The 24116-nt window shown below is 28.7% G+C and overlaps 1 protein-coding gene and 1 non-coding gene across 8 annotated transcripts in view; both read right to left on the reverse strand.

The window, feature by feature from the left end:
- mub (poly(rC)-binding protein mub) overlaps positions 1-24116 on the reverse strand; it is a 259626-nt gene that overhangs the window by 63173 nt on the left and 172337 nt on the right. For 6 of the 7 annotated variants that reach the window (XM_088205225.1, XM_088205227.1, XM_088205224.1 and 3 more), the window contains one exon: positions 21935-21998. The exons of the other annotated variant lie outside the window; for it this stretch is intronic. The gene's annotated coding sequence lies outside the window, so the exon portion shown is untranslated. The remainder of the gene's footprint in view (positions 1-21934; positions 21999-24116) is intronic. 7 annotated transcript variants of the gene reach the window in all.
- TRNAL-CAA (transfer RNA leucine (anticodon CAA)) lies at positions 2683-2798 on the reverse strand. Its single transcript has 2 exons — positions 2761-2798; positions 2683-2727 (listed from the first exon to the last, which is right to left on the reverse strand). It is a non-coding gene; the product is annotated as a tRNA-Leu (tRNA).

Below are 24116 nucleotides of genomic sequence, written 5' to 3' on the forward strand. Positions count from 1 at the left end.
AGTTTGCCACTTGGCGTTAAAAATATTATTTTTTGCGAGGATAACTCAAAACCCAATATTTATATTTAATATATTTTTTGCGAACTAGCGTTTTATAAAAACTAAAAATATTTATTAATAATTTAAGGATATGAATCAGTTGAGAATTAATGTTGGGCATCGTGTTTTATACATTTTAAAATATTAATAGATTTTGTCTCAAAATATATGAAATTAAAAAATAGTTATATATATAAAACACAACATTATTATTTATGTGCATTATAATTAATTAGGAGGATGAAGAACATTATGTTTTTTAATATAAAATAAAACAGCCGTTCATGAATATTTAGAATAAGATTAATACTTTTTTTTATTATAAATATATTATATTTTTTTACTAGACGAAAGTAGAAAAAATATTCTAAAATAGTAATAATTTTAACCTTAATATAAACTAAGGTAATGCAGAGCTTAAATAATAAGTTTATTATTTGCAATACTTTATTTATGTATCAATAAATATTGTGAAAATATTAATGCTAAATATTGTTGATGTTACAAAAAGCTCATTTACTTACACTTTCAATTTATATTATTTATCCCTATAACTTGATTTGTTGATAGCCCTGTCCTTATAGCACAATACCTCTCGGCACACCATGAAAAACTCGTTTTTCGCATGGGTCATCCGAAATCCGTTGATAAATAAGCCGCACACGTCACGACCCGAGACTTGAAATAAAATATAAAGCGTCGTAAAAATATCTGTAAAGCGATATTGGGTCGTCGCTTTTTTATTCCCTCTCTCCAGAATTCAATAAAGGGTCATAAAGGGGGGTTTTACAATTGTGGGCTCACCCATAAACCCCAATCGGCACTCTGATGGTTTTCCGCGGCCAAGATATAAAGCGAAAGGCGGTCCCTTTTGCAAATTTTACTGTTATATCTCGTTGAGTATCTCATCCTGTTATACCCATTTATATCCACAGAATTTTTTATGATATTATGATGACAGAAAGAAGTTAAAATGTATTAAATCAAATATCAAACGTTAAATTATTATTTATTGTGCCGTGGGAGTATATTTGAGGAAGTCAGACCAAAGGGTTAAATAAAACTGTTCCTGGAGCTTTACTTAGCTGCCAAAATTGGACGTTTTGAAAAAGGTTCAATTTTGAGAATCAACCTAAATAATTCGCTTATTCCATCAGTCATAGAGGGATAACTTTCGCATAACAACAAAAAACAAATATACAATTCAATATGTATAAATTAGCTAATTTCTACTGCCCTATTTATAATAATATTATATATATATATATATATATATATATATATATATATATATATATATATATATTTGTTTTATTATTTTATTCCTGAGTGATTTATTAAAACTGTATAAATATACTCTAGCAATGCTTTATTTATCTTCCCATTTAATTTATCTTATAAAAAGGTTTTGTTTTATAATGATAATGACTTAAAAATCTTTAGTGAGGATATAAAAACTTAATAATTCAAATTATTCGCGTTTTAAATTATATATGTATATTTTTAATGTTTAAATAGAGCAAAAAGTGTATAGAAAAATAAGACTATACATATATATATATAATATATGTTAAAAAAATAAATAGCAGAACTAACTTGACCAAAAATATACGATAATTAACTTATATTTTTAATACTTTGTAAATATTTGCTTTTATAAGTACCACACTCTGAAAATATATGAGAGTAAATAAAAATATTATGATCTACCTAATATTTTTTTATTCATTTAACTAACATTGAATATAAAATTAAAATATAACACACAATTCGATATAAAAATATTTATTTATTTCTTGAGTGTTTATTTAATGTATTTTATTAAAATAAACAAGAATGGTAATGATGTATATATCATAATATTATTAATATCGATAATGTCTTATAATATGTAATATATTTACCTACAATAAATTAAATATTTATATAAACATATATTTAAAAATTTGAAAATAAAAGAAACATTAAAATATGTTAATTAAGAAATTAATAAGTTTAAAATATATAAAATATATAATAAGTTTAAAATATATTATTTAATTTGAATAAATTAAGTCAAGTTTAAAACCATTATTAAAATAAATATTATTAACTCGCGATTAACTTCACGGGTAATTTACGGATCATTGTTTTTTATTATTATATGACAACTTTAAATAGTGAATAATACATATTGATTGTTGTATTTTATAAAAATTGCAAAAAAAATATTTCGCATTTTATTTAAAAAAATAAAAACAGACACTATATCATTATATTTATTATCAATTATCATTATATAAGATAAAATATATATGTATGTAAATAATAAAATCAATTAGCTTGAATGTGTTTTTAAGTATTTAATCAATAAATTTAGTCAAGTTTAAAACCATTAAAAAATATGTCACTAAAAGATCAGTTTTCAATTAATTTAAATGTATTTGAAAGTAGTAAATAATTGTTTAATTAAGCTTTTAAAAATAAATAATTGTTGAAAAATTTAAACCTATTATTCATTTTGCGACTAACTTCAAGCGTAACGCTTAACAGCAACAATAGTATTTATATTATTACAAATTTATTTTTATAACAATTTAATTTTAGCAAGAAAATATATATTAAAAAATAATAATATATATTAAAAAATAATAGCAAAAGATTTGTCAGAAGTGGGATTCGAACCCACGCCCTCAGAGAGGACCAGAACAGCTCAGTCCGATTGAATCGGATAAGGTATGCCTTGAGTCTGGCGCCTTAGACCGCTCGGCCATCCTGACTTCTGACTCCCCATAGCAAATAACCCGCCAGATTCAAAAACAGATATGTATTTCCGTCACACTACTTTTATATCACGAAGTAAATTGCTTGTGTTATCATAATAGGTTATCACTTTTATATTTATAAGTATTAAAAAATAATATATTTCAATTGCAACATACACACATAAAATATAAATAAATATGTTTTTATAATGTATTTGAATAGAATATGGTAATGACATATTTACTTATCTAATAAAAGTCTAGTCTAGCCACCAGTTCGTCACTAACCGGTAAATACTAATTCAATACAAGCGATTACCAAATTATCACTGTACAATTTTTTTATGTATATACATATATATGTACATAACTTCAACTTTATCTTTCATGTAATATACAATAACATTATCAGCAAATGTATGTGTCGTTTTTTAAAAATAAAATACTACACTTATACTTTATGCAATTCCGATACATATTCTACTTTAATTATAAATTAATATTAAAAATGTCTAAGAATAACTATTTAAATTTTTTCAGTTCAACTGATTAAAACTTTGCATAGAAAAGACTCACATATATTTAAAGGATCATTTCAATAAATAAATTATATAGATTTTGCCCATCCTATAAAATCGACAGTTGTGGAGTTACCACTTAATTATTGTTAGCATAATATCGGTTTGGCATATATTTGCGTATACACTTAGTGTAAATTTGATATCAAAATACAATATGATTTGATATACTTCTATTTTTATATAAATTTATTATACTACAATTTTTTTTTTGAAAATTTGTTAAGATATACGTTGAAATTATTCTGATTTCTCAAGAGTATATAACCTAGAAGACTTGACCACAGAACTACTACTTCTATTCCGACAGACTAGGGTTCTTAGTTATTCGTAATAATAAATAATTATTCATTATTCATTATACGAATAATAAATAAAAATAGATAAAGTGTTCGAATATATTCGACAATTTTTTCTCGGTTTTTACAGATATAAATTGTGCAGTTAATTGTATGTAAAATATAATTTAATTAAAATTAATTTTTGGTTAGTGATAATAATCTCAATTATTCATTATTTTTTAAATATGCATAACACTATGCTGTGCTAATTATTAATTAGTGAAAGCGTTAAAAGAATGCTTTTTTTTTATTTTACATATTTTTTGATCAGGGCGTATTTTCCGAAACGTCAAAAATAAATTTATTGCGGATATATGAGTGACTTTTGGCAAATATAAAGAATTCCGATACTATTGTTTTCTATGTAATAGCAAATAAATAAAAATATAGATAAAAGGACAATTTTTATAAATAAAATAAAGGCGCATAAACCATAGATTTTGGAGTGGCACTAGTCACTCGGGTATATTGCGAAAAAGAACGACTACCTGTGTTAATTATTAATTATTTTAACAAATATTTTACTAATATTCGTATTTTTAAAAATTAGGCAAATAATTCGAATAATCGGATATTCGATAGAGAACACTAGCACGGACGAACATTAAAAACATCCAATTTGGTCCAACTAAGAGGTCACCTGAATCCCTTAAGATTGCGAATGTTTCGATATAACAAAGCAATTATACAGCATGAACAGTATATTGCTTGGATATCTATACATTTAAAATGACAAAGACTCTAATTGATTGTTCTCCACAGAAATATGTGTTCTTATCAAAAGAATATATTTAAATCTCTTTGATTTAGCGATATATGTATTTTTGATATCACACAGACAAACACTATAATTCAGAGAAAATTTTACTTTTCATTAGACTGCTATCAGTATATAACAGCGAAACGGTAGATTGGAAATCGGTATGTTTAGCTGCTTGGCAAATAATTTTGGCACGGACCCTTGATTTTTGTTAAAATGGGGTCCAGAAATTTAATGCAAATACTTCGAAACTGTTAATGAATATCTCTTCGTATATTGGTATGCCAACGAATCGATTCTTAGAAAGAAATAGTTTTATACTATTTAATTTTTTTTTGTCTTTTTAACTAATTTATATTTAATTTTAGAGATAATTTTTTAGTAATGCCAACGAAAAAATTGTCCTGCAAATATATTTATATTTTAAAAATTTAATTTAATAGCCTGAATTAAGTCACAGTTAATAATGAAAATGTTATACTATAATAAACTTTAAAATAATTTTGACAGTAGCACAATGAAATGACACTTATTTTTCAAAATTTACAGCCGCTATTTATTTTGGATTTCTAGGGTTCATCTCTGTGAATTCGTATATAAAATAAGTGTATAAATATAATATATAAAATTTGAACAAATCATTATTAAAGCTGTTATGATTTAAAATAATTTATATATTATACATTTTTAAGCATTTTAATTATAAAAATAAATGCGTGTACAGTCCAGGTACAAAATTATAAGAATATATTACAAGAATACAAAATTTAAGGGGTTACTGAATTTACCGAAACAATGGTGGCGTTTTAAAAATTAAATAAAGATATTGTAAACGACAATGGGTTTGATATCCATTATGAATTGAGAGATCACGCAAACAACCAATTTGCGCTTAAATAATGGAAAAAAGATCTGCTGTACGACTAAAGTATTTGGTATAAGTAATGGAAATTTTACTTGTGCAAGTCACCTGTTATTGCACAATAGCTACAATTTTTTAAAGCCGGTAATAATTACCCGTTACCGCAGCATAAAAACTCCACCCTTGTAAAAGTTGAGAAACACGGAGAATACAATAGGCCATCTGTATCTCGTTTTATCTCTGATGAGTGTCAGTCAAGCTTTGGGGAGCGTGTTTCGAAGATAACGCGATTGATTCTCAATTGTCTGTAATTCATCAAATATTTTTGTAGCTAATTTTTATATTTATTTATAGCATAGAAATGGTTAAATCGTACCTATTATTATTTATTCAATAATATTTTTTTTATCATGAGGCCCGTTGTCATGAGAATCATTGTTTTCCCAGCGCCTGGGTTCGCACTCGGCGGCCCTATAAATTAGACAGCTGTCAATAATCACGCGTGTTCAAAGTATCAAATGTTAGTTAACCACTTATGGCTTAACTACAGCCCAACGCGCTAAAACTATTTATTTGTTATACAGAAATAACAATTAAATACGAACTGTGTATCAAAATTTACGGGAAGATTTGGCCAACTGGCCACCAAGATCATGCGATTTAATGCCTTTGGATTTTTTCGGTGGGGATACGCTAAGGGTTGTGTCTACGCTGACATACCCGAAACGTTGGAGCACCTAAAAACCAGCATGCGCCAAATTATATCTGATATACTGCCGAAAAATTACATCAAAAAGATCAGCTGCTGCAAATTATTTTTCATAAATAATGAAATATATCAAATGTTTGATTATTACATATCCTTAAATTTGTGTGTTTTTTTTTCAAATTCGGAAACTGTAGTTGGATCATTTTTAAAATAGAGCTCTGTTTCATGCAGCTGACTGGAAGAATGTATAAAATAAAATCCGACGGATTTATTGAATTAGAAGTGTTAAAACTTAAGATTTAATCCAAGACCTAAGACGACCAAACCAGCAGTCTAACAGAGCTTTACTGCCGATAAGATTCAGAGAAACTACGTCCAGGTTTTCAACGACTTGAATATAATAATGATATTCATTAAAACGAAAATATATAACTGAGAAACACATAACATAATATGACTCTGAATTTAGTATACTTGTGGATACTAAATTAAATAGAGGCAATTTCAACTTGGTTGACATCTTCGTACGGCAAGAGGTAATAATTAATTCCATTTTCTCTCTATTCAAAACAGGTCATGCATATATAATATTATCAAATTTAATTAGGCTTAACTGATGAGTCTCAACTCATAACAAATACCAAATCATGTGTATATATATAGTAAATAATATAAATTCAATATACACAACACATTTAATTAAGAAGTGTTATTATATTTAAATAATATGCTTATTCACTAAGAACAGACTGTCGTATCTCTCTTTTTCTTGTATACAACAAAGGTGATAGCCTCAAAATAAAACTTTTATAAAGTTCAACAACTGATGCGTCTTAGAGCGATATAAATATAAGAGGGTGATACGTGCTTCCTTTTAGCTTCATCCCATGGAAAATCTCTATCAAAGTTCATGTTTATATTTACAATGGATACCTACGTTTAGCATGCAGTAAATAAACGTATGGACGTTTGAATATTCATCAGTTTAACGTCGATAGCTGTGTACGATGTCGTACGACGGCGTGTGTGATTGTGCATAAATTTCGACGAAGTGTTTTCGAGCTTTCAATATTGACAGGAAACGTCAAAAGCAGGGGTCGTCGGCTCGAGGGCCGGGGACACGTGTCACACGGTGACCATACACGTGTCATTCGCGGACACTTTCGAGCGCTCGCACTCGACGCGTCAATGGGGATGTGATGTGAAATGTGACTCTCGCGCTATTTGCGTATGGGAGAAATTCGATTTGTAAAATTGTGTGCTAACGAATAAAAATATGTTTAATGTATCTGTGGCTCAACGCAAGAACAACCAATGTCATTTAAAATATTTATAAGAAAATCTATAACGGTATGATTCGAATGCACTAAAATTATTACAAAATTAAACAACGAGTGGTGTGACTAACTCATCTAGCTAGAAACCAAAAAATCTGTTTGTTAAACAGTTTATTGCACAAACATAAATTTCACCGATTTAAGTTGAGACCAGGTTGTAGCAAACGATCTGAATCAGTCACGTCTTTTTTTTTTTTTTTTAGAATGATCAATATATAAGATGTGACACTAAATCACATTGTCATTTACTGCCAACCATCGACGACCATGGTTCGTACTCCAAAACACATCATTCATTACTAATCGCATCATCGACGAAGACTTTAATATGTAGTCGAAATGTAAAAGTATCAAACAACTAATAAGTAGTACACAATAGTGCAAGTTGAATGTCAATAATACATTTATGAATGCGAGTTGTCTCCCAGTAACAAAAATTACAGACATTTAACGTGTCTGACAGAGATATATAGTTATTCAAAGTATTACATATTTCATCGAGTATGACTAGTATAAATCGTGTCAGTGATACATAATATTTCGAATCTGCTTCGAGTGAGTATATTGTTGTGTGGCTCGTCAGCAATGTGCGATATTAATATCAGCGGCGGCGAAAGGAACGCGAAAATGGAATTCCACGAAGACCGATTTTCATGGGGACGAACGTCTTGATAAGGATCGAAACTCTGCCAAAATGTCTTCCCCTTGCGACGGTTGCCGTAACATACCCGAAGGCGATGGAATTCATTATTATTGCATATTTGGCAGAATCAAGAAAAATATACTATTACGTTCGGTACCACTTTCGGCAAGTTTCGGTCAAAATTGTTTTTTAAATCAATGTTAAGTTCAAGTTACTTTACATAATTTGATGTATTAAATATTTAACATACACAATACAATATATAAAAAAATATTTGAGTTCAAAGATATTTATTAATTCCCAGCGAAGATTATGAACTAACCTCACTAACAATCTACATTCTAGTTTTTTTGCGGCTTCTTAAAATTGATTTATAGTTTAAAAGCTTAAGATAAAAATAAACCACTTTTGTAGGACATTTTTTAATTAAAAAAATAGTTATTTATATGTGTTTTTGTCAGCACCTCCCATAACTTTTATATTTAATTTAGGTTGTACTACAAAATCCCTTAAAAGAATCGTATCATTGGATTTTTCATATTTTGCATTTGCAAAGAAACACCGTTTTGGTGGCGTTGGCCTGAAAAATGTTCAATACAATCGAACACCAGCAATTCAGAAAACAATTACCGCTAAAATAAAACATCACCTAATATGTATGGCACACTCGACGAAAGAATGCGGGCGCCGTTAGACGCAATCGAAGACGCGTACCCCATAATATCGTCTCTGAGTGAGCAGGTAGCAAAACTCTTGCTAAACGTATGCAGTCTCAAATAAATACATATATTTAATAGATAGAAACAATGCCATTACATATTGCATATATTTTTTTATTCGTTGCATTGCAATTAGTTGCACAAAACCCGTTAATAAATATACAAACTAATAGATTAGTAAGTTTCGTATTTAAAAAAAAAGAGAACGGTCTTTGGCCTTCAAGCAGCAGCAACTATGAATAGTCCTTGCTGAATGCAATTAACACCCTATTTTGTCGACACACAATAATGAAATAATGTAAATCGTCTTCACGCAAACAGATACATTTTTACTGTTGCGTTATATACAATCAAAATAAATCTACCTTAATAGATATTAATCAAATAAAAATCAAAAGCTTAGTTTTGACCTCAATCATCGCTATTGCTTACAAAATCTATGTAGACTATAAGCGCAGTTAAACTCTCATAAAAATATTGTTCAAACTTTCCTTACACTTCGCTTTAGACTTGAAATGCAACAAAGTTAAATCTGAATCCAAATCCAGCGGAAATGACACAAACAATTTTGGTTTAGAAAAAAGCAGCCACTTTTACTAATTTAAGAGTTGCACTTAATCTTCAAGATAAATTCAAAACAGCAGTTATCTTTATTAAAATATGCATTATTAGCTAAAAATTAGGGTTATTTTAACTATTGTAAGTTATCAACATAATATAAATAAATTATAAACCTTTGTAATTTGAATAATATCTAATGACACCGATGATTTTTTTAAGCAAATTATTTTTTTTAAATAAGTTATCGAATTATTAAAAAAATATTTTTAAACCAAGTATTTTTTATTTATTTAAAAAAAAGATAAATAACAGGTGACTCAATAAAAAGTCGCTGGCGTTTAAAGAGTTAAAACAATTTTGCAGATGAATGAAAACCTAATTATATTTTGCAGTTTATTACATTTAATAAAGCAAACATTGCAGGGGATTTCCATAATAGAATTTTGACAAAAATATATCTAAGCAAGTTTTTCTACTACATGCATGGCTAGCTGCTGTGGGTTGTGTGGCACATACGAAATGCTATTTTTGGGTAAGAAAATAATAAAATGACAAAACGTTAAATAGTAAAAAAAACAAGAAAATATATGTATGTATGCACTTGCGTTTTTTTAATTTATTTGTTAATAATTTAATAGTACGTATATAATTTTGGAGTATTTACTGAATAAAAAAACGCTATAAATAAATGTGCATCGTTATCTTAAAAAACTTAATATAAAACTTCAAAAAAATAATAAAATATTTACATATAAACTTTAATATCTAAGATGACACAGATTAAACTTAAAATGCATATTAAAAGAGTATGCTTAATCAATTGTAGTAAAACAGCTAACAATTTAGATGCGTTTAAGAAAAAAAATATGTCAATGCAAGCAGAAGCTTGTTTATTATTTTATAAGTTAAAACATGGCCCAGCTTGTTTGTAATAAAACATAAAAAAAAACCGTTGAAATACTACAAAAGAATTTTTATTATTTTCTTAGAATATAAATAGCTTACTATAAATATACTATGCTATCTGATCAGTTAGGATGTATTTGCGTGTAACTAATGACGCAACGACAAAAATATTGTATATACATTTATGCGTTTAGGGGTTAAGAGTCTCAAACGTCATGTATGTAAAGAACAACTAGAGTTTATTCATTAGACAACCCATCAAAACGAGCAGAAACAACGTGAGACATTAATTATTGACCGCTTGAAAACAACATACAGTTAAACGGCGAAGCGGCAGCGTCCGACAACAGTTACTAAACTCGCCTGCGGTTACAATGGAACATCGCTTGCTTTCGGCGCCGTCGCCGGCTCAAAACGCAAACTTCACCTGGCCGTTTGATTAATTTGCGTTCGGTTGCCCATCCCTTTGTTGATACGGTTGTTCCAAACACAGGGGAAGCGTTAAAAGCAGTCAACGTGGAGCTGTGACATCTTAATCTGAACGAGTTGCCAGACTCCACAGTACTAGACTTCCTGTCGTGTTACTATACATTTCAAATAGTGATTTTAATACTGGTATACCATTTTGTAACCAAATTTAAGATGTAACGTAGCATGTATAAATTTATGGAACGCTTTAACTGCTAATAAAGACATCGACGAGTTTCCAGACGCCACCATACCTGTCACCCTGTTGCGCCACTATGCATCTCAACTAATTTCAAGAGGAGATTGAAATGTGAAGCTGCATCGATTTTGCAGCTATCTTTGGATGGCAGAAATATGTCGAAACAACAAACTTTGTAAACGCTGTGATGCAGCGAAGTGCGCCCAAGAAGCGATAACGCTGCCGAAGTGAGCACACGTGTGTGGTAAAACTAGCACTGAGTGTGCACACTATATTGCATAGTAGATACGAAACTTTGATGAATTCATTTACTTGAATCAAGTTAAGTTTGAGTCAATTTTAAAGTACCTGATTATAACGCAGTGACTTTAAGTTGCTTGTATCTAAATTAAAGATATACATATATATTTAACTTGTATTAGAATATTCTAATAAATACTATTAACTCACTTTGATTACATATTTTGAACTATTAAGCTTTTATTGTTATTAAAAAGAAATTAAATTGATTGTACTATTAAGGCAAGGTATAAAGTTAGCGTTTTGAAATGATTCAAGGCTGAATCACTTGTTTTGCATCAAACCGATTTAATTCATAGACTACTTAAGCCATACTAAAGTATGCGTATTTACTATTGATCGAGGCAATAATGCATCTTAGCTATATATAAGTTACAACCAAATCGGACAAGAACCAAATATTTACAAATGGTCAGTCGAAGAGTGGTTAATCTCCTCGCCGACCTACCCCAAAAATCAGCTGATTTCCAGTTTTTATCTACAACAGCACACTGTACACAAAGAGATAAGTGAGACACTTTTGATTTAAGGGCGTATTATAATTGACACAAATGTTTAAATATCAGATATTTGTGCTTTATTATTCGTACCACTAGCTTTATTTTAAATATGCTAGCGTTAATATGTATGTAACATTAAACATTATTTTCAGTAGATAAAAGGAGTATAATAATTTAATTTTTTATAATAATATAAAATATTTAATTACACGATTATTCAACACCAGCTCCGGCGGGCAACAGATGGTGCGTCTTGTTCTACATCGCAAACGTCATCATAATCCAACAAAAGTCGGCCATAAACCAGTTTAAGCATCTGGTGCCGTAGAAGCATTAGAAAACGATAAAACGCTTAAGTGCGGTCCAGCGCCGCCCCGCGACACTGCGGCGAATTAAATAGCCGCGATTGCCGCGCCACCTGGCGTCGTCGTAAATTAACTATAACGACAAGCCACTATTTATACTGGCAGCTTTTAGTGCGGTCAATTGAATAAGGCTGCAATTATATCGAATCTAATTTCGGACGCGTCGCACCGAAGAGCTTTTCGTTGTTTTACTGCACTGCTGAAATAGACTTACGGCAGTGGCGAACAAAGAACATATTTAGTACACTATATGCAATACATTGATTATGTTCTATATGGAATGCTGAGTCAGTGTTACTCATTTATTTTGTGTTATAAATATAAGTACAAGGCCTTATCCTTTAACGATCTAAATTTATCTAATAATAATCTGATTGTTATAGTTTTCGTCGTCGGACGACAAAGAACGATGGTACGCACGAGTTCTATTGATTAATATGAAATACATATTATTTTATTCATCACCTTATTCTATTAATTTTTAATTTTCCGTTATTGAAAAATTCATGCTAATTTACAAAAAATGAATGCAAGATTTTATAGTATATAGAGAGCAAAATTTACTAAAATAAGCGCTTCTTACAAATTAAAAATATTTTTATAAAGTGTTATTGCACGTAATAAATTAAATAAACATTTTAAAAAAGTATGTCTAATTATAATAGATCAAAACATTCCAAGACTTCCAAAGTTCTTAAAAATTGTTTTATAATATTCGTTGGTAAATAATTAGTAATTTATAGTTTTGAGGTATGCATATTTGGAATGCTTAGTTTTAGTAACTGTGAAAAATAAATTATTTATCAGACACTAGCTGTCGGTACCTTACTATCGTGAGGTACCGCAGCTATTGAGCGTGTGTACTAGGTAGCATGATTTCTGAATTCAGATCTAAGTTTTAATAACCAGTTCACGAATCACAATACTATGTGAGTTAAGAGAATAAGAATAAAAAATAAAATTAGAAAATTACAATAAAAAGCAAGTACTGTTAAATTGTTTTTTTTTCATGTTACTAATGATATTTGTGTGAATATTCAGAGTGAAAGAGCTCAGCAACTCAATATATCTACAAAATAAGAAAGATTTTTATATATATATATTTTTTTTTATCATGTTACTTGAAAGTCTAATTTCTTATGGTAAATATAACTCTAATGATGTGCTTGATTTTATAGATATGGGAAAATACAACGCACGAGCGTGTTTTATGGTAAAGCACTGGAGTATAGCAAGTATAGAAGAACAATGCGTTCTGTATCGTTGTTGTTTTTTATTGACAGAATTTAGTAATGGTTTTGTTTTATTTGAAAAACCTTTAAACGTTTATTTTTGCGAAAACTTAAAAATAAACGTTTAAAAGAATCACGCAAAATATTTAGAAGACTTGGAAAGCTTTGGATTAATGCACTCCAACTATAAAAAATCTTTTATTAACTATGGATATTTGTTTTAAAAGTCAGATTGCTCTTGTTAATTTTTTAAATATGTAAAAATTAAATGCACGAGCGTGTTTAAGAGCAAAATACTAAAGTTGGTCAGGTAAAGAACGATAATACGGCATGCTCCTTAATATATAAAAAAAATATTTGATAACACAATAATTTTAATGGGAAAAATAAGTACACATAAAATATATTTATATCGGTATTCAGATAAAATTTATTATCTTAAAAAAATCACCAGCACTAAATAGCAGTGATCTAGTTAATCATCTTAAACTAAAAATCTTAGGTTCGAATCCTATTTGAAGTTTTGTGCTTTTTAATTTTTATTTATATATTTTTAATTATTTAATAAGGTGTTTTCAGATTTTTCTAATATTACGGATAAATTTAATTTAAATCAAGCTAGATCATATATACTAAAGCATTAAGAAAATTAATACAAAAGCAAATACAGCAATATAAATTTAATCAGTTGTGAATCTATTAGGTAATTTGAGACAATTATAACATGAAATAACAGTGACCACTTATGGTCATAAACTTCTGTCAAATTATGAATTATTTAATTGAAAAGTGTCTTTAAAACTCAGTAATTAATTATAAATCAGAATTATGAAATACACACGATGGGCAAAAGAGCTGTTTCTCACTGGATCTCTGGTTTAAAAATCAAAAACGCAATCGTTTCTCGAGTTGATTCAATTCTTCGCTTCTAGATATGGATTATTTAATTGAAAAGTGTCGAGTCCAATTAACGGCCATATCGAAGGGGGCAGAGTCCCGGTGGGGCTCCGCCAAGCCAAATTAAATTGCTCCGAAACGTTTGTTCTCGTAGCAAAAATTTCGCTCTCGTCGAATAAACTTGACGGTTTATCTTTTAAACGGATCGCCGACGGATAAACTCTTCGTTAATTACGGGGCCGAGTTTATTCGTTTTAATCGAGGGGGCGGGTGATTTCGTTTTAATTTAAATACCATTTGAGGAAATATTTTCGCGGAGATTGTCTCCGAAGTGTATTTTAGGGTCTTGCGGTTGATGTTCGGTTTTTAATTGATTTTATAATGGAACAAATCGGGCTCTTCCGCTTTCGTGTCTCAGTTACGTTAATTATAATTTGTGTAAATATCACAAGGTTTGATATAAAAACAATCAATGTCACTCCTTTTAAATTCATGATGTATAATTTAATATTAAAATTAAAATTTGAAGATTTAACGCACAATAAAAATAAAATATTATTTGTAGATGCGTAATATTTTAGAAAGATGATACTTTGGCAAATACATATTGGGATATTAAACTATTGAAATGAAATCTGAAGATATTCAAATCAATTAGCAAAAAATGTCTTTCGAAAAAGCAGTTCATTTACTGAAAAGTGAGCATAGAAAATAATTCAGTAACTACAATAATTAAAATGTGCTTGGACAATTTGTTTTATTAAAAAGAATCAGAAAAAGAAGTCAAAGTTTTGGATATTTTAAGAAAATACAACAAAGATAATTTTACTAATTAGCTTTTAATAATAAAAAAATGCTTTCAGTCGACTTTTAAAATTTTTATTTTAAATTATTAAAGGAAATATATCAATAATAAAACAGTCAATGACCGTAAAAAAGTTTATTGAAACGTAAAATATATAAAAAAAAATACTAAATCTAAGTGTAGGGAAAAGATATATAATCTAAATATATGTATGTATATATATATATATATATATATAGATACTGGTGTTAGATCCTGCACGTTTAACTTGTTGCTGAAAATTTAAGAGGAAGTAAATGTCACGTTTTCAGATCGAACACGCGCGCGTGATTGCTGAATTAAATGTTTTTATAGAAAAAGGGCGTAAGTAACTTTTTTTTTAATTTTTTGGTACACTAAAATAACTAATTAATAACATTAAATTTAAAACAGTCAAGCCTATAAGTTATGAATAAATTCTATACATAAAGTTAAATATATTTTTGCTTAAATTCAGAAACTAGCTATGGAAATAAAGCATTATCTAGCAGTGTTTAATATATTTTTTTACAAATTAAAATCTTAAGACACTGCATAATATATTTAAGAAAATTATTTTCTATTTAAAATATCTATTCAAACTAATCACTAAATAAACAAGCCATCAGGAGAAATCGCTAGAACACGTAAACAATGACATTACACGATACCGATTAACCAAATCTTTTATAGAAACTTATTATAAATACCAATACGCTTTAAATTAATAACATATAATATGTTTTGATCGAATTAATCGGTAGTTGTAAAGCGTTTTGCGTACAGCGTGACTAGGCGAGTCGGGCGGCAAGATTTAATGTACTCACCGATCGACCCGTTGTGGAGTAATAATATAAAATAAATTGAAAGCATTTAAACTAGACTAGATATTTATTTATTAATAGTCGTGTGTTGAATGACGTTAGATCAATATAATAAAAAATAAATAATTAGATTAATACTATTTTTTTAACCATTCCTAATGATATTTATACGTAAGATAAAATATATATAAAAACTTAGCTTGTGATTAATGATCAGAATTATAATTAGATAATAACCACAAATTCAGATCTCCCAGATATAATAAAAATTGAAAAATACTTGAGTAGATATAGAATTCGATTCCAGGTATCTTACGTTTAAGTCACTGACCTTTTTTTACATTTTTTACAATATTTCGACTGACCGAAGATGTAATTTTTCGTACCCCAAAAATTGATTTGCGTTTTAATTTATTATTTGTGAACAATTATGTGAACAAAATATAAAATATTATGTTTCAGAAGCTCATTTTATAATTTAATGCTAAAATAATATTTCATCTTATTTGTGATATTTTGTGGCAATCTGAAAGCAATCACAATGGTTTTGTTTATAAAGGGCCACTCGCGAGAGTTAGTTCAAGCTAAGCCGATCTGTATTAGAGAGACGAAATTTGACAATACGTCTTATTTTTTACAAATTAGCATTTTTATTATTTATCTAAGCTTCTTGATAAAAAAATATAATAAGGTGACGCTTACCTTATAAAGAAATACATACTTTAACACACACGCATTTTAAGAGGCAACAATATTGATTTACATATAAATGTTTATAATCACTTATTTTATTAAATATATATCATAAAGATCTACTCATCTGGTTGATATTGTGACACAGATTTAAGCATGAGTAATAATTACTTCACATAGTTCATCTGTCGCAATATAATTGTAAATATTGTAAATAAAATTGCAATTGCATAATATATGGACTTGTGTGGCGCAAGCACATGCATGAACGCAACGCTATATGTGTGTATGAGTGGCATTAAGAGTATAACTATGCGTTTTCACCACTTGCGACTTATTTTATTAAAGCAACCAGGTGATCGAGAAACAGCAGTACATGAATATCACTACATAGAAACGGAATATTGTTACATGATCCTGGTGGATAGGATCAGATGACAAATTTGTCACAAAAGATCTTCCATGCATACCATAGCTCACAAAAATGCTTATTGCTATAAGAAATGAGAGTAAGAGTAAGATTTTTACCCAACATAAATGTGCAAGTAATAAATAAATCAAGGCAAACGGTAATTGTGAGTCAGTCTTCTTTAATAAGAATAATTTATCTAATGGATGTTTATCGACATTTTATTATCATTTTACAGGTATTGGCATTCATGTATGTACACAGTACGTAAGTAAATATGTACATTGAATCCGTTTCAATTTGGCTACACAATTAATTGCCAGAGGGCGTGCAAACATAATCGAATTATAATTTTCGATATGGCCCGTAATAAAGCTGCGAGAAGAGCCAAAAGCGCAAAAGTATTTGCCGAAAGCTCGCTGTTTGCTCTCCATTTACCGGTAAAATCTTATTAAGAGTAATGAACATCCATCCACGTGGTCCGTTTTTCGCACGTACATTTCTCACCTCCGCTCTACAGCGAAGGAGGTGGGTCAATATTGCCAGCGTAGGCAAATATTTGGTTGGTGATCTAGCAGTTGCTACGATGGATACTTCAATGTATGTATGCTACGAATCAAACGAAAGCTTTTCTATGTAGGGCAATGTTTAAACTGGAATTATGGCTACTGAAGGTATTATCAATTTTGATACTTTTAATCTAATCTTAGGGGCTATAGGTATGTTCGCATAAGCGCTTCAGATGGTGTAAATATAAACTATCAACAATGTGATTTATTAAATTTTTCAAAAATAGATAATAAAATTTAGGGTTATTACTGTTTTAGATTTTTAAATAATTTCGTTTTTTAAGTTGGTTAAACTATGGATTCCAGACGTCGAGTTGGACCAGGGGATGCAAAAAGATAAGTGGCTTTTTCAATCTTGGATGGCTTAAATTTGTATCGGCTCTTAGTCGAAGCATGTACAAACTTAGTGAGTCCAAGTTAAAAAACTATGAAGTGCATGCTTTAAGTGTTAAGTGTCTATATAGTATCAAAAATATGATTTCAAGCTTTTTTATGTTTTGCGTGGCTAATCACTATTTTTTATAAAGCGGTTTTGGAACGATTGCAATTATCTCGTCACCTAGCCGTTGCAAAGGGGTGGTAATTGGCCTTTATTATAAGCTTGGATTTTTTTTATTAATTGATACTTTGCTTCAAAGAATAATTGAAGTTGCTAATCTACTTCAGGAGAATCTGTTATTAATAATTAATCACTATTTTAGAATATGACTTAGTTTGATAAGAATTTTTGCAATAAAATTATTTATATTTTTGCGCATTTAGAAAAAGGCATCAGGGTTTTGTAAAATATACTTTAGTTGCTTTTATAAGTACGTTATTATATTTTTATTTTTACTATGACCTTAATAATAATAATAAAAACTTGAATGATTTTTTGAAAATATTACTCTTATTAAAAACGTTTTTGTTTGATAGTTGTTTTCATAATAAAATACGTCTTATTTTATAGTATCTATAGATGAAAAACATAAAGTTTTTTTAAAGTATCAAAGTAGAGTGTAATAAAACGTTCATTCTTTCTTATTTAAGGCTTTGATAATGAAAGTTTTTAACGATTTAATAAAAATAGAAACTTTCTAAAAATTATTGAAATTATAATAATTCTTTTTTAAAGCACATATAAGGCACAATTAACAGTAAAATATTTTTGTTAAAACATGATAAAAAATATTTTGTGTTTTGAGTATTTAAATTTTTTTATAAAAATTTGAGATATTAGACAAAAATAATATGTACAAAAAAATATGTTCACATATAAATAAAATTCTCAATGAGTTTCATAATTATATTCTGGTATTAAAACTTTTTCAAGATTTTCCGAGAAGCAAATTTTGCTTGAAAAGTATGTTGATAAGATTTTTTTAATTAATAAATTATTGATTTATTAATAATTCTAGTGAAATGTAATTATTGGAAAATACTGTAGAAATAGTAACTGATCTGTCGAAAGGTTAGATGATTTAATATATGCCGGTAATTTAAATTAGTTAATTGATTTATATATTTCTTTATTGATGATTAACATTTGCATTGACTATTCTAATATATTCTAAACTATATATGCAAAGCAATTATTACAAACATTTGAAAAAACATATTGAGAAAAGATTAAGATAACTTTTTATGAAAATATTTAAAAATATAATATATTTTTTAATTGCTTTTGGTCTGAAATTCAATAAAAAAATAGTAGTTTTATTAAATAGTTACTAGTTAAATAAGCAATTATCGATTTTATTAAATGGCAAAGTATTATTCAAGGTTCTGTTTTAATGTTAAACAGTTTTTTTTTTCTTCCAATTTTAATAGAGAAGCGTTGCTAGACATAAAATAAAATAGCTGTAAAATATTTATTATAATTATTTGAAAAGTATTAAAATCCGCCACGTATAGAAAACAATATTAATGAAAATAAGTTTTTCTTTTGCCTCCATAGTGGATTGTTAATCATTAAAGTTACAGACTTCTCATGTCAAGTTACTAAAAGTTTATTTCTTACAAAACAGACTATTTAATTTAATACCATTAATTTTTAATAACTAGATTTAAAACGAAACATTTTAAAAGCGCAGTTTAGGATTTGTCATAATGTTATATTTTCTACTATTTAAAAAAAATATTTATTTATTGATAATTAACAAAAAGTAGCTATCAATACATTGATTACCAATTAATTAATATCATGATTATAGGAACTGCTTGAATAATATTTTATTCTACATAAAAATTCAGGTAAAATAAAATTCTATTGTAATATAATTAAGATATGTTCTTAAATAACTGATACATTTATTGAATCATTATTTAAATACATGTAATTTTATTTACGAGCTTAATTATGAATTACACATGGATATGTGTTTTTTTTAATATTAACTCCTTAGTTGCCAAAACCTAATATATTGGAGTTGTTAATAAGGCGAGAATCGTCCGTATTAAAAAATAATTAGATACATTTTTATGAACTGTTGGAATAAAATATTCAGTTTTCCAAACATATATTAATTTTATTGTGCATTAAATCGATATTTAGATTCTGAAAAGCTCGGATACTAGGGGTTAATAAATAAACAATGTTAGATTTTTAATAAAAAAACATAAGTCGTTCAACAAAAATATCACTCCACAACCTATCGTTTTTAAAATAAATTTGTCTTAAATATTTCGGAAAATAGTAGATTTATAAGTTCTATCATTTGCAATGCAATAAAAAGACAGTTTTTCAACACAATGTAAGATGGAATATGTTATCTTGATTCCAAAACCAGTAAAGAATCTTGAAACCGTGAAATCTTACAGACCAATTAGTCGTTTACCTATTTTTAAAAAAAATGTTTGAGAAACTACTGTTACGTATAATAAACCCAATACTACAGTAACCAGATACAATTAATACAGATTAATAAAAATCTTCAAGAGAGGTAATATTACTTAGCTGCAAAACCTGGATGTAAGTCAGGCTTACAATAAAGTGTGGCATATGAGATTAACATATAAAATTGAAAAGAATCTACCTTGCAATCTATACAAAATCATTAAATAATAAAATTTGGAGTACCTCAGGGCAGTGTACAAGGGTCAGTACTGTACCTTATATATACAGCAGCTACTTCAGCAACCTTTGCTGATGACAAAGTTATTATGGCTTCTCATGAAAACTCGGATACAGTGTCTACTTATCTCCAAGAAAACATAAGCAAAATATAGTAATGGCTGCGTATTTAGAGAATAAAAGCAAATGAGCAAAAGTTTGTTCATGTTACGTTCACCATTATAAAAAAAAATGTGTCTTTCCGTTCAATTAAATAAGGCAATGGGATGGTACAAAGTATTTAGAGATTCACTTAGACAGAAGGCTCACCTGGAAATCCCATATTTATGGTGAAAGAAAACAACTAGTACTCAGTCTGAGAAAATATTACTGGCTAATTGGCAAAACCTCCGAGCTGACAGAGGAGAATAAGCTCTTCGTATACATTCATCCTTGAGCCAATTTGCATGTACGATATTCAACTCTAGGGATAAGCAAGCAATTCTAACATTCAGAGGTTTAAAATTAATCAGATATAGTTCAGAGGTGCAAAAAAAAATTTAAGAGTACTATTAGATACTCCGTTTCTACGGAGTTCTAAAATTTTTTATTTACAAAGACATGAAAATGAAAATTTTTAAGAAAGGAGTGAAAATTACAAGACAGAAATACTTTCAAAGACTGGAGAAACATCCTGATAAATTGTGCAATAGATTGATTACGGAGAGATCGCTTGGAAGATTATAAAGAAAAATTATTTATAGTTGTTCTAATGAATCACTAATGAGTGATTTATCGATATGTTTTTTTGAATCTCAGAAAAAAAGTAAAGCTTCGAAAAAATCTTAATATAGTAATCGTACACATAATTTAATTTACGCCAGAAAAAAATTGTAGCAGCATTAAAAATGAGAAATAATTTAAAAAAGATGAACATATTTATTATATTATTATTGAGAGATTACTAAATACAAGAAATATGTATTCAAGGGTAGTTAATATGAATATCCTAAAAACTAGGAACATGTATATTTTCTTAAAAATATATTGCATACTTAATGAAAACTACACGTATTTCCCTATTATCTCAGTTACATTTACTAATTAAATACTTGAAACACAATCTTTTACTTTAAACTTAGATTAAAATTCACAACAAAATTTTTGCATTTAAAAACTTAAATTTATAACATGTGTATACATTTATTTCACAAAATAGAATCCTTCTATCGAGCGATATAATTGAATAAAGCTCCAAAAGTGCGTACACGTGAATATGGAAACGATCCAAGGGTGAAATGGAAATTGCAGAAAAATGGTTTGGAATTCTCGTTCGAACCCTTATCGAATTAATTATCGTGACCCAGATACGTTGCGCGGGTATCAAAGTTTGAAGTTCAATTTGACAAATCTGCTAATCCTTACCTAGTCTCGAGCTGCTCGGTCAACAGCTCTTCAGCTTCTTCAGAATGTTCGACAGAGGAACGCCCTGGAACAAAAGAAGAAATTTTGCATCATCGGTAGGATAAACAATAACTTGAGTAGGGAGAGTAAGTTGCGATGGTTCAACTTTACTCTCGGCCTTAAAGTTCGCTTTAACGGCTTAATCGTTTGGTATATCCTCGGCTCGAACCTTTCGGCAGGAGTTTGCGAGTAATCGAACGAGATGGCTTAATCTTTAAATGCTAAGGAGAGAAACTGTGCAAGTATGTTTAGTTAACTATAAATCTAAAGTTGCTGTGTTAGAAATCAAACATGGTAAAATTTAAAATTAAGCTTTCTTCTATCGTCTCCCTGAACTTTAACAAAGTTTGTTTAGCGATGTTTCAGTACTTTTAACTCATTCTGGATAAGCGATTCATCAAGCCGCTAAGTTTTAATCGCATTGTTCAAACAAATCAAAGGCTTTTTAATTATAGAAATAAAAGCAAATCAGATGAAAAATAATAGTCACTTTGCACTGAAATGACACTACTATTATTTATTAAAATAAAAACTCAAATACTTATTTAATCTATATAGTTAAGGTATTCTATATGTGTTAATTAACGTGCGATACATTAGCCTTATAATTAAACGTACACCAGATAAAATTAAGACATCACTCATTTTTATAACGAGTTTATATTTAATAAATTATCCGATAAAACGAGGGCATAAATCATGGCGCAAAATTAATCACAATCTTATTAGCAATTTGGATGAATGTCAGATTCATAAAAATGTATATCAAATTTGTGTATGAATAGCGCGGCATTAAGGCAGAAACGGTGTTTGGTAAATCTGGTCACGGCCGGTGACGTCACTTGTCATAGCGAAAGCTCCGCTCATTAATCACAGCGAGCTTTCGAATTTTTTTAAAGACATCCACTGAAAGAAAAGTGAGCGCGCGACTGACAGGTGAACCGCCAGAATGTAAGATGTTTATTTTTAGGGAAACGACGATGACGATGTCGCGCAAAAAAGTCGATTAAATTCGCGTTATTGCTTTTGAGTATTAAAATTACGTTGCCGTTTGAAGTTTTTCGCAGGGAGGGGGTGGGGAAATTCCTGGTTTATGAATCATATTTTGTTGAACCAAGTCAATAAAAAGCGAACGAACAACGCAAAGAGGAATCACAATCTAATTTAACAGTCCTTTGATAAGCACGGGACGGGTGTATAATAACGATACTCGATTTTAACTGGCAGAAAATGCGTTGAAAAATCATTAGAATTCTTAATTTACCTAATTACTTACATTTATATAATATATTTATAATAGTATTATTATTATTATTATATTTTTTTCAACACAATTCCAAATATTTTTTTATTATATTGTTGAATTTTTACTGCGTTTTAAAGAGCTTTCTCGACGCTTCGCCAAAATGGCTTTTCGACATTTACAATAGTTTTTTCCATTAGTTAAAAAATAAGTATATGTTTTATTCTATTTTACTTACGACTTCCGATTCTTTCAAACTCAAATTATGTGTTTTGCTTTCATATTTTTTTGCCATTTTTAACGCTTTATAAGCCCTAAAAATAGCCCATTTACTTGTTTATAAAACTCATATTGATAAATTTAATAGGTGGATCTCAGGGAAGGTTTAATGAGATAAGCTTTGAATTTTGTAAGTTTGTGTTTTTTAACAAATTCCTTTAAAGCCTCCCATTTCACATCAAAACTTAGCAAAATTTTTAATTTTGAAAATTCTGCGGCGACCGTTTGGCAAAAGAGATAACGGCGTTTCTAAGAACCAGATCAAGAGCAACTTCCCAGTCAGTAAAGCTTATAAACAGCACACTTTTATATAAGAGCTCATAACACCAAGGCCGCCATTCGCATAGTTTTCAGGCATCCCTTGTTCTTAGGGACTGAAGTCTTCAAAGATGCATTCAGAGCATCAGAGCCATCCTTCAAATATTATCATTAGGCATTTTTATAGAAAAACACATTACTATTTAAAATAAAATATGTCATTAAACAATTATTTTTCTCATGAAATGTGTTATTTTCTTGAAAAAAGTCTAGGCTTATTGGTTTCAAGTAGGGATTGAAATAATACCAGTATTACAGACAAAAAACAATATTTTTGATATAAATTGGTAGTAGTAAAAGACC

Source organism: Plectrocnemia conspersa, unplaced genomic scaffold (assembly GCF_051122295.1).
Source record: "Plectrocnemia conspersa isolate PC_06_02 unplaced genomic scaffold, ASM5112229v1 ptg000002l, whole genome shotgun sequence".
Taxonomy (NCBI): domain Eukaryota; kingdom Metazoa; phylum Arthropoda; class Insecta; order Trichoptera; family Polycentropodidae; genus Plectrocnemia; species Plectrocnemia conspersa.